The following is a 12,750-nucleotide window of genomic DNA, read 5'->3' on the forward strand; positions in this document are numbered from 1 at the left end:
TAAAGTGAAACGTGGTAAAAGAAAAGTAAATGAAACAGAAATGCAACAAAATGCAACAGGAAATTCCCCAAAAAAAAGAAAAGAAGCTAAAGTTTCATCAATTGCCGCAAACATAGAAGAACCTATTAGGGAATGTAAACCAGGCACATCGGCAAAGAAGCAACAGAACAAACGAAAAATGCACTCAGATACAGAACTTGCTGGCCCATTCAAATTTACAAATGAAAGTGGGGTAACTTGCTATGCAAATGTAGCAATGAATATTCTATTTCAATTGCCACCAATTGTTAACAATATTTACCTGTACGGCACAGACCAATTGTGTTTGCAAATGTTAGTGCGCATAGAAACGCAACAAGCAATCCTGACAACACATACAGGGGGTAATTCAAAGAATTCAGCGCACAAGTGGTGCACGCGGCTGGCGCACAGTGTGCGCGTGCGAATCCCTGCGCCAGCCGCGTGCGCCAAAACCCATTTCCGCGCACAGCGTATTCATGGATTCCAGCTACCAAAACCAGCCATGGCGCACAGTGGCGCAGCGACCCTGCAGCAGCGCCAGGTACGCCCCCAAGAACGCCTCTCGTGAAGGGAAAAGCCATCAAAATCCCCAATCCAGCGCAAAGGGCTGCGCTAACCCTGTAGCAGCACAGCAAGCGGGCTATGTGTATCATTGGGGTGCGTGGGAAGTACCGCACGTCATTTCAGCTGGGTACGTGCATTTCAGGGGTGCGCGGGAAGTTCCACACGCGAATGTCCTGGCTACGTGTATTTCAGGGTGCGCGGGAAGTTTCACACGCGATATCAGCAGGGTACGTGTATTCCAGGGGTGTGTGGGAAGTTCCACACGCGAATGTCCAGGCTACGTGTATTTCGGGGTGCGCGGGAAGTTTCACACGCGATATCAGCAGGGTACGTGTATTCCAGGGGTGCGCGGGAAGTTCCACACGCGATTTCAGCAGGGTACGTGTATTACAGGGGTGCGCTTGAAGTTCCACACGCGATTCCATCAGGGTATGTGTACATCAGGGGTGCGCGGGAATTTTCACACGTGAATTCAGCAGGGTACGTGTATATCAGGGGTGCGCAGGAAGTTCCACACGCGAATGTCCTGGCTACGTGTATTTCGTGGTGCACGGGAAGTTTCACACGCAATATCAGCAGGATACGTGCATATCAGGGGTGCGCGGGAAGTTCCACACGCGAATGTCCTGGCTACGTGTATTTCGGGGTGTGCGGGAAGTTTCACACGCGATATCAGCAGGGTACGTGTATTCCAGGGGTGCGTGGGAAGTCACACACGCGAAGTCAGCAGGGTACGTGTATATCAGTGGTGCACGGGAAGTTCCACACGTGAATGTCCTGGCTACGTGTATTTCGGGGTGCACGGGAAGTCACACACGCAAAGTCAGCAGGGTACGTGTATATCAGTGGTGCGCGGGAAGTTCCACACGTGAATGTCCTGGCTACGTGTATTTCGGGGTGCACGGGAAGTTTCACACGCGATATCAGCAGGGTACGTGTATTCCAGGGGTGCGTGGGAAGTCACACACGCCAAGTCAGCAGGGTACGTGTATATCAGGGGTGCGCGGGAAGTTCCACACGCGATATCAGCAGGGTACGTGTATTCCAGGGGTGCGCGGGAAGTTCCACACGCGATTTCAGCAGGGTACGTGTATTACAGGGGTGCGCGGGGAGCACCACGCGTGAATTGCACGTGTGGGTCCTCCCAGGTGTTCCCTCTACACCCTCCACGGCCCCTGCAGGTGGCTCACACCACAGGGGCCTACCCTGCACATGTCCTGCAGGCACCCCATCCACCATGGCCATGCCCCCCAGCCAACTCACATGTCAACTTGCACTACTGCCCACCAACGCATGTCCCCCTGCACCCCCAGCCACCAGGGGCACCCTCCACCAGGCCCCCACCCATGTCTCCCACCACCCCACCCCCCAGCAGTGCAGGGGCAGCCTCCACCAGGCCCCCACCCATGTCCAACTCATGTTCTCCACCACCCCCACCCCCCAGCAGTGCAGGGGCACCCTCCACCAGGCCCCCACCCATGTCTCCCACCACCCCCACCCCCCAGCAGTGCAGGGGCACCCTCCACCAGGCCCCCACCCATGTCTCCCACCACCCCCACCCCCCAGCACTGTGGGGCACCTGCCAGCAGGCCCACCACCCCCACCCCCGGCAGTGCAGGGGCACCCTCCACCAGGCCACCACCCATGTCTCCCACCACCCCCACGCCCCAGCACTGTGGGGCACCTGCCAGCAGGCCCCCACCCATGTCTCCCACCACCCCCACCCCCCAGCAGTGCAGGGGCACCCTCCACCAGGCCCCCACCCATGTCTCCCACCACCCCCACCCCCCAGCACTGTGGGGCACCTGCCAGCAGGCCCCCACCCATGTCTCCCTCCACCCCCACCCCCAGCAGTGCAGGGGCACCCTCCACCAGGCCACCACCCATGTCTCCCACCACCCCCACCCCCCAGCACTGTGGGGCACCTGCCAGCAGGCCCCCACTCATGTCTCCCACCACCCCCACCCCCCAGCAGTGCAGGGGCACCCTCCACCAGGCCCCCACCCATGTCTCCCACCACCCCCACCCTCAGCACTGTGGGGCACCTGCCAGCAGGCCCCCACCCATGTCCAACTCATGTCCCCACCACCCCCACCCCCCAGCACTGTGGGGCACCTGCCAGCAGGCCCCCACCCATGTCTCCCACCACCCCCACCCCCCAGCAGTGCAGGGGCACCCTCCACCAGGCCCCCACCCATGTCTCCCACCACCCCCACCCCCCAGCAGTGCAGGGGCACCCTCCACCAGGCCCCCACCCATGTCTCCCACCACCCCCACCCCCCAGCACTGTGGGGCACCTGCCAGCAGGCCCCCACCCATGTCTCCCACCACCCCCACCCCCCAGCACTGTGGGGCACCTGCCAGCAGGCCCCCACCCATGTCTCCCACCACCCCCACCCCCCAGCAGTGCAGGGGCACCCTCCACCAGGCCCCGACCCATGTCTCCCACCACCCCCACCCACCAGCACTGTGGGGCACCTGCCAGCAGGCCCCCACCCATGTCTCCCACCACTCCCACCTCCCAGCAGTGCAGGGGCACCCTCCACCAGGCCCCCACCCATGTCTCCCACCACCCCCACCCCCGGCAGTGCAGGGGCACCCTCCACCAGGCCACCACCCATGTCTCCCACCACCCCCACGCCCCAGCACTGTGGGGCACCTGCCAGCAGGCCCCCACCCATGTCTCCCACCACCCCCACCCCCCTGCAGTGCAGGGGCACCCTCCACCAGGCCCCCACCCATGTCTCCCACCACCCCCACCCCCCAGCACTGTGGGGCACCTGCCAGCAGGCCCCCACCCATGTCTCCCACCACCCCCACCCCCAGCAGTGCAGGGGCACCCTCCACCAGGCCACCACCCATGTCTCCCACCACCCCCACCCCCCAGCACTGTGGGGCACCTGCCAGCAGGCCCCCATTCATGTCTCCCACCACCCCCACCCCCCAGCAGTGCAGGGGCACCCTCCACCAGGCCCCCACCCATGTCTCCCACCACCCCCACCCTCAGCACTGTGGGGCACCTGCCAGCAGGCCCCCACCCATGTCCAACTCATGTCCCCACCACCCCCACCCCCCAGCACTGTGGGGCACCTGCCAGCAGGCCCCCACCCATGTCTCCCACCACCCCCAACCCCCAGCAGTGCAGGGGCACCCTCCACCAGGCCCCCACCCATGTCTCCCATCACCCCCACCCCCCAGCAGTGCAGGGGCACCCTCCACCAGGCCCCCACCCATGTCTCCCACCACCCCCACCCCCCAGCACTGTGGGGCACCTGCCAGCAGGCCCCCATCCATGTCTCCCACCACCCCCACCCCCCAGCAGTGCAGGGGCACCCTCCACCAGGCCCCCACCCATGTCTCCCACCACCACCACACCCCAGCAGTGCAGGGGCACCCTCCACCAGGCCCCCACCCATGTCTCCCACCACCCCCACCCCCCAGCACTGTGGGACACCTGCCAGCAGGCCCCCACCCATGTCTCCCACCGCCCCCACCCCCCAGCAGTGCAGGGGCACCCTCCACCAGGCCCCGACCCATGTCTCCCACCACCCCCACCCCCCAGCACTGTGGGGCACCTGCCAGCAGGCCCCCACCCATGTCCAACTCATGTTTCCCACCACCACCAAACCCCCAGCCCTGTGGGGCACCTGCCAGCAGGCCCCCACCCATGTCCAACTCATGTCCCCACCACCCCCACCCCCCAGCACTGTGGGGCACCTGCCAGCAGGCCCCCACCCATGTCCAACTCATGTACCCACCACCCCCACCCCCCAGCACTGTGGGGCTCCTGCCAGCAGGCCCCAACTCATGTTCCCCAGCCAACATGTCATCACAATCTAGATCCCTGGTCCCTATGGTCAGCCTCCAAATGCAAAACACCCACCCGAGTATTGCATCCACCCACTCAGAAATGGCAATTACATGACAGAACACCAATTGCAAGTTTCGAAACAAACACATGTCCCTCACATACACCCAATGGGTGTCAGTGAATCTCAAAACCCATATCATGATATGCATGAAACCAATGAGATGATACTACACATTGAAGTTCGATAACAAAATATGTATTAAAGGAAACATAAATAGATTCAAAAATAAAGAAACAGAAATGGGAATGTACAAAAATGAAAAGAAGCATGTCCGTGAAAAAAAGCAAAACCAAAAATCATAATCCAAAGTAATGGTGTCCAAAGTCACTGTCCACAAAAGCAAATCCAATGTGAATTAATAATTGAAAGCCATTGCTCCATGGGTAAATTGTGAAAGAAAAATAAAATCCAACAGTGAACTATGTACAGACGAACAAGCCAGGGTCCATTATCCCAACAAAAGAAATGAAACCTATCTAACAACCCTAACTAATAAAATAAACTATATACAAAAATGTGGCCAATGTCCAAAAGGTACAAAATAAATCAAAAAACAAAGGAAACCTAACACTACCTACATAACTATGTACAAGGGCAGCGGGCTAGTCTGACGGCTCACTTTTGGATGTCCCGGGCCAGGGCATCATCGAACTCCTGCTCAATGTCCCGGAGGCGGTCCTCTCCATGGCCCGAGGGTCCGCAGGGCCGTCGACGTGTCCACCTCCAACCCCCTGCGGATTGCCTCGAGGCACTCGGCCTGCCTCAGGGCCCTCTCTGCCCTGACCATTGTGAGCCGTGCCTCTTCCGCCCGCTGCCGCTCCGCATCTATGGCGTGGCCCAACCGCTGCCACACGGAAGACACTCTCTGTCCTGGGTCCTCCTGCCCTCCGGCCGATGCCTGCCCCTCCGATGTTGAAGGCCCTGAGCCTTCATGGCTCCCACCACGTTGCTGCTGCTGCTGTGCCTCTGCCCGTGCACTGCCTCCTGCTGCCTGCACATCCTCCGGCGGCTGGGGTGCAGTCGTTGATGTGGCCACCCCTGCTGGACGTCCGACTCCCGACTGTGGCAGGGATGCCTCCTCCACCAGCCTGGCCGCACCGTCAGAGGCAGCTCCACAGGGCACCCAGGTGACTGATGGGTGGGAAGATGGCACGGAGGACGACTGGTGCGTAGGGGGTTCAGTTGAGGAGGGGGTCGTAGCAAGCCCCATCAAACGGAGGAATCCGGCCTGGGTGACCTGTCCCAGCAGGCTGACGTGGTCAACGAGCCATTCGAGATGACGTGCAGTCTCCTCATGAAAAGACTGCAGGTCACCTCGCATGGCCCGTTGACGCAACGCCACACCAGTCAGGACAGGCTCAACCCGGACCCGCATAGCCACGTCCACAGGCAGAGGAAGGCCAGTTGTCGTTTGCTCATCCCCTGCCTGAAAACGGGTCTGGACGTAGGCATCCCTGCTGGTGCAAGATGATGCAGGGACAGGATCAGGGACAGGATTGCACATAGGCACCTCCGCGGTGGCCTGTGCTGCCTCCTGTCCCTGGTCCTGCACTGCACCACTAGCACCAGTGGGATCCCCACCTCCAGACCCCGTCTCTGTTGCTTGTACGGCCTCCTCCTCCACCAAACCCCCCACCAACCTGGATGACTCAGTGCCATCTTCCCCCGTTGGACCCTGTGGGGTCCCAGCTGCCCCTTCTGCTGCCGAGGAGTCCAACTCCAACCTCCGCCTCTTGGACCTCCCCCCGGTAGCTGCGGCCTGGGACGCGGCACCGGACTCCTCACTCCCCGGCGAGATGACAACATGGGAGGGGAGCCGGGCCTTGTGTCTCCGGCTGGCGGTGGGATCCCCGCCGCTGTGCTCCACAGCACCTTCTCCGCCCTCTTCATCAGTTGACGCTGCAGACAGGGAGAAATAAAACACAGGCATCAGGGCACTGTACAATGTACACATGCACACATGACAGTTGTACATGAGTGGCATTGGCAAACTTCACAATCCCCAACACACATGTCATTTCAACTCGCACACATGAGCCATACCACAGCCATATCGCAACTGCCAGCACCATCCATACCCATACAACAGCATGAGCAGGCAAAGCTGAGCCAGACATCACATGCAACACAGGAAGTGCACCACACATGTACACACACCACCACACTTGCATGCATGTGTACACCTCTGCCAAGTGTCGCAGTGTTCAGATGGGCATCCATGTCACATCTGCCAATCAGGCTTCCACATCCCGCTGTCACATGCATCCATGTTGCATCACTGTTGCACCCTTGTCAAATACACACAAATGCACATGTACACAGTGCTGATACATGCAGCTGAAAACAACATACATGCGTGACATCACGGACATGTCTACTTACATACACATTCATCCAAACATGTGTGCCCACACAACTGCATTTGGCATGCAAGCCTACACACACAAGCACCATCCATGTCTCACACATTACAGCCCTCGCATGTGTTAGCCCCACGGCCCTGTACACCCCCACCCATACTCGACCCCATACAAACAGATGTGCAACCTGCACACTACTGAAACATCACCACACGCACAGCTCACAATCAGGATGCATGTACACTTACCGCTCGGCTCCAGACGGGTCTGCCTCTCAAGGACCTGGACGTGGAGCGCTGGGGATATGCGTTCCAGGACCCTCATCTGATCTTCCGACAAGTGGCCCCGGCACCCTTGACATCCGCTGCCTTCAAGAGGCGCCGGGCCTTGTTCAGGGACCTGGACCTAAAGTCCTCCCAGCGCTTCTTGACATGTTGGAAGTCGCGGACTGCCACCCCCTCCGCGTTGATGGCAGTCACGATGTCAGTCCAGATCCGAGTCCGTCCTTCCTTGTGGGCGCGGGAACTTCCGAAGAGGGCATCATACTGCCCCAGGACTTGCTCCACCAGGACACCAACTTCGGTGGCACTGAAGCTGGTGCCCCTCTGCCTCTCTGGCCGGGGGTTGTCAGTGGTGCCAGATGTTGCAGTGCCCGACATGACAACCCCAGAGGCAGGAGTGGGTGGGCAACTGGGTCCTGGGGCTGGGCTGTGGAGCGATGGAATCCCAGTCGGGAGTCTTCGGTTCCAGCAGGGGTGGTCACAGCAACAGCAGCCCTGGCTGATGTGCAGGCAGCAAATGGCAGTGCACGTGGGCAGCAGGCAGTCAGGCAGCAGCAGATGGCAGGTGGGAGCGTGCTTGGGGCTCTGGGGGGGCAGTAGTTCGGCCTTCTGGGCAGGAGCGTGCTCTTCCGTGTGCTTACGCGTGGCCAGCTTGATACGGAGTGATTTGGCACATGAAAATTCGGCACATCAGCGTGTAATTCGAGGAAAGGCCCTTAGCGCGTAAGCGCGTCTGCACGCATACGCAATTTCATTGGACAGAAGGCCCCCCAAGCGCAACCGCCCCTGTGACGTGACGCGCACAGGCGTGCATGGGCATTTCAGCGTGCGTGAAAAACTGCACGTCCGCGTGTAATACGAGGAAAGGGCCCATGTGCGTAAGTGACGTAACGCGCGCGTGCATTTCCCTCAGCACGGGTTAAAGGTGAGCGGGCCCAGTTCGCTGTACGTGCCTTTCGTGGAGACCGACGTGTGTTGCTGCTTCCTGTTGTTTTGCGCGCCATCACAACTTCACAGCTATCAAGGACGTATCTCTTCTTTTGGCGGGGGTATTGGCTACGCATGTTTTTCTGCATCGCGCTAGTCAGACGGTGAGTCGCACACGCTCTTTTTCCCACTGTGGGTGCCCCTGTGTATTGCACCCATTTTCGATGTCATAGTAGCCTGCGTGTCCCACGCGTACGTGTTATTCGTGTTACTGGGTGCCACCGCGTACTGCGGGAGGTTGAATCCACGCACGTAGGCTGCAGGGTTGCGTGCATGGTTTTACTGCAGTTTTGGGGTGCCTGAGCGTTGCGTGACCTGTCACTACATCACCGGGGTCACATACAGCCTTGCAGGTGCAGGAGGGCTGTTAACATCTTGCTTCCCACCCCCTTCACCCCAATTGCCCAGGTCAATTGTGGTGTACACCTCCCATTGGCACCACTCCATCTGTGCCGGCACTACTACATCTGTACCATGGTTGGGAGGACACCAAAGGTGAGGGGCGCCTCAGCTGGGCGTACTCCTCGTGGCGGGCGTGGTCGGGGACGTGGCCGTGGTGACCAGGGAGTAGGGGGACTCCAGGGTGTCCAGGGCGGCCACAGAGGGGGAAGAGGCAGGGGTGCGCCACTTGAGCACAATGTTGTGCCATGTGTCGGTGCAGTCATGCCACCACCCCCTGTGGTTCCGGGGGATGCAGCTTCTGCATCTGGCACTGGCGCCCGTGTGACCCGGCAGTCCGTTCCATCGACTGCCACGGGCCGAAGGGTAGTGGTAGCTGCAGGTGCAGCTGTGGACACCGCCACCCAGGCTCAGGGTCTGCCAGCGCAGGCTGCGTTGGCACTTGAAGAGCCCTTGGTAGATCTCCAACAGGCCAGGGGGGAAACCATAGGGGCATGCCGGGCTGCTCAGACCAAGACACGTGTCCCTGGGGCAGTCATGTCATCTGCTGCCCCGATTGGCCGGGTGTTGGCAAGTGCAGGGGCAGATGCACCCAACAGCACCCCGGTTGTGAGTCTGCCAACCAGGACCGTTGCGGTCAATGACCCTGCCAAAGCTGATGTTGCTGCGCAGGGTCCATTAGTGGGCACCCAGCTGCCACCGCACAAGTCAGGCCTTTGGTCATCCCTCCACCTGCCACTCCCTTGGCTCAATCCACCGAACCCACTGGCCATACTGGTCAGGGCGGCATTAGCCAGCCAGGGTCTGTGCCACAGTCCAAGAGGAGGAAGGTTGCACCTGCAGCACAGGCTGGGACCCCACACACAGCCACGACCTCCTGCAGGTCGAGGAAGAAGCCTTTCTGTAAGCAGGAACTGGACTTCCTCGTGGACTACGTGCGGGGCCACAGCCGTGACATTCTAGTGGGTGCCAATAGTCAGACTACAGCTGCCCAACGTGACACCCACTGGAAGCATGTTGCGGAACATGTCAGTTCATTCAGCCATGAGGTGCGCACGGTGCAAGAGTGCAAAAAGCGTCGTAATGACATCAAACGCAGCACTAAGGCTAAGCGTGCCTCTAATTACAACTTGACTCTGGTGACTGGCGGTGGGCCTGCACCAGAGGAGGAAGAGCTCACTCCGCATGAGGCACTCGTTGCGGAGTTCATACCACCTGAATTGGTCGAAGGAGTGGGAGAGATGCTGGACTTTGATGCACAGTCCAGTGAGTGTTGATGCGTGTTTGTTGAGGACGTGTGTGTTTCATTTGTGGGATGTGTTGTGCATGATAGCCGCTACATGTGACGTGTACATGGTTCCGATGCTTCCGTCATGCATGTCTCCTCTGCCTGCATGCGGGGAATCCATGTAGGCATGCTCCCTTGCCCCTCCTCTGCCACTCTGCACCCCAGTTCCACCTTTGCACTGGTGTTCTTCAATCTTGCCAATGTGTACTTTCTTGTTCGTGCGTCCTGTGTAGATGCTAACTTCCAGCGTACAATCTGCCAAACATATGCCGTGTGGTACAGCCTTAGTACTTGATGCAGGGTATCTCACTTGTACTGTGCATAGGTCAGATGTCCCGCAGGGACATGAGTGCCCATTCATGCTCCATGTGCATTGCACGCATGCCCCTATGTGTCCTTGACTGTATGATCACTGTAATACAAGTCCTTGGTTACATACATTGCCTGCCATCTCATCAGCCTTCCCATGTCAACTGTGGCTCAGTCCTGCGTTGCACACATGTTTAGGGTCTGGCAATCTGTGTGGCTCACAGGCCTCAGCCTGTTCAATGGCCAATGACTCTGTCCAACTGTTGTTGTGTCTTCTTCACACATGGGCGGAATCCAGAGTTTTCATCATGTGTCCTGCTTACTGTCCCAGCATCATTTGCAGTGTTGTCACTTGAATCACATTCAGCTGTTGATGCCAGTCAACACTGCCTGTCAATACACAGGTGTATGGTCAGCCTTTTGATACCATGCTAGGCATCCCTGCTTTGGTACTGGGGTGGAGGGGTGCTTAGCTTCTAGATATGGTACACATTGAATGCACAATGCACGTGATGTCTGAATTTTACATTGCACTGCCTTCACATTTCCTGGCACACACCATGGAGTCCTTGTACATGTAGGTAGTGAGTGGCGTACACATTTTCTGCACTGCATAGACCCACTTTCATGGAAACTGCCACCTTTCAACAGGTCTGATCACAGAAGCAATTCAAAGTTGACCCAGCATGCATGGCAGGTTATATGTTGTGTGTCACATGTCTGCCTGATGCATTTGCTGTCGGTGTGTGTTGTGTGCTTCTGACATGTGTAGTGACCTTTTTTCTCCCTATTTTTCAGGTGATGACGCAATGGAGGCGGAGGATGGTGTTGTCATGCCAGACACAGGGTTGTTACCACTACATCAACCCGGCACTAGTGGGGGTCGTGGGGTGGCAGGCCACGAAAACCCCCAAGTGCTACAGTCCATCTTGTCTCTGGCTGCCTATGAGTCCAGCCTTGATGACGACTCTGACGTCCATGTTGAGTTGGATGAGCATCAAGTCCATGTGTCAGGGGTGAGTGATTCTGATGTGGACACTCCTCTGTCTGCGACACCTGCACTGAGGGATCAGACAGTCTTGGTTCCTCCGCCCGTGGTGGATCGGGACGCAGGGTCACCCTCCACACCAGTCACTGATGTGCCTGGGACATCACGTTGACGGGGGCAAGTAGTCGTGCAGCCGCGGGCGGTGCCAACACAGCGAGGACCCCCGGTCCTTGGGTCCCACAGGGGTCAAGCCCGGCAACGCGGTCGCCACGCACAACCGGAGTATACTGAGTGGGAGCAAGACATTACTGCCAATTCAGAACGGCAGGGGGCAGCAATGGAGAACATCGCTGAGAGCATGGAGCGTGTGGCCCGATCTGTGCTGCCCCTGCTAGGCAGGTGCTTCTCCAGCAGCAGGCGGCACGGTCCATGGCCCGCTCGCTCAGGCTGGGCATGGCGGCCTCAGACAGGGCACGCCAGGCTGAAATGTCGTCTCTGCGTCAAGCAATTGCTGCTCACGCAGAGGCGCACATGAATGCCCTGAGGGAGGAGTATGCTTCCCTCAGATCCACTCTGGGTGTCCTTATGATGTCCCAGAGGCAGCGGGCAGAGGAGAGGTTTGCACAGCTTGAGCGTACCATCTCGGCTGAGCTACAGGCTTGCCGGGAGGTACAGCGGTTGTCCAGCCAGGCCTTGCAGGAGGAACTCCGTGTTACACGTGCTACCTTGCAAGCAGACCTACGTCACATCACCACACAGAACCAGGCTCACCCGTCCGGTAAGACTTGCTGCCGACGAGGGGCAAGCTGTGGCTAGGCGTGGCCAGGCTACTGTGCCACGTCCTCCTTTCCAGGATGAGCCAGACTCGGACGACCATCTATCTGCCACATAGGTCGGGCTGTGCAGGCGTTGAGCCCATGGAGGTTTTTTTTTTGGCTCAGCATCATCGCATGTGGATGTTGAGCAGCACCCTGTACCTCCCCCCTCCTGGGTGCCTCCCCTCCCCCCCGGGTCGTATGTGGCCATTTTTGATTTTTCTTTTAGTTTAGTTAGTTAAGTTTCTGTTTGATAGTTAGTTTAATTAGGTAATGTAGGTTTTCCATAGTTAGTGTAATTAGTTAATAGTTAATATAGTTTAAAATTGCTTATCTATTGTGCTTTCATGTGACGGTGCGGTGCTTTGTGGCTTTTGAAGGCATCCACTGTCTGTTCCAGCTGGGCCCTTCAGGCTTGCCTTGTGTATGTGTTTGCTGCTTGGGGTCCTTGACTCACATATGCCACTCCTGCCTCCCTTATCCATGGGCTCGCAAGGATGGTTCGGTGTCACAAACATTTACACAAGGGCTTTGGACTGTCATATCTGTGGCATGTCTGGTGCTGTGTGACTTGTGTTTACACCCCTAGTGGGGATGATTTTGGTGTTATTGTCCACTGTTCAGCTTTTGCTAGATGGGGTGTTTCTTGATTAATGTGTACATTAATTGCTATGCATTGTGTAGTATGTTTCTTATCTTTACTGTACACGTGCTTGTTGCAATTCATGCTGTAGATAGTGTTCCACACTTTGGATGTGAAAGACGGACTGATGGTGTGATTTATGATGTGACTCTCTGACATGGTCAAGTAATGGGATGCCTGAAGATACACACACAGATGACTTTGAAGCATTAATCATGTGTTT

This window comes from Ambystoma mexicanum, chromosome 3p, assembly GCF_040938575.1.
Source record: "Ambystoma mexicanum isolate Mex_15411 chromosome 3p, UKY_AmexF1_1, whole genome shotgun sequence".
Classification (NCBI taxonomy): domain Eukaryota; kingdom Metazoa; phylum Chordata; class Amphibia; order Caudata; family Ambystomatidae; genus Ambystoma; species Ambystoma mexicanum.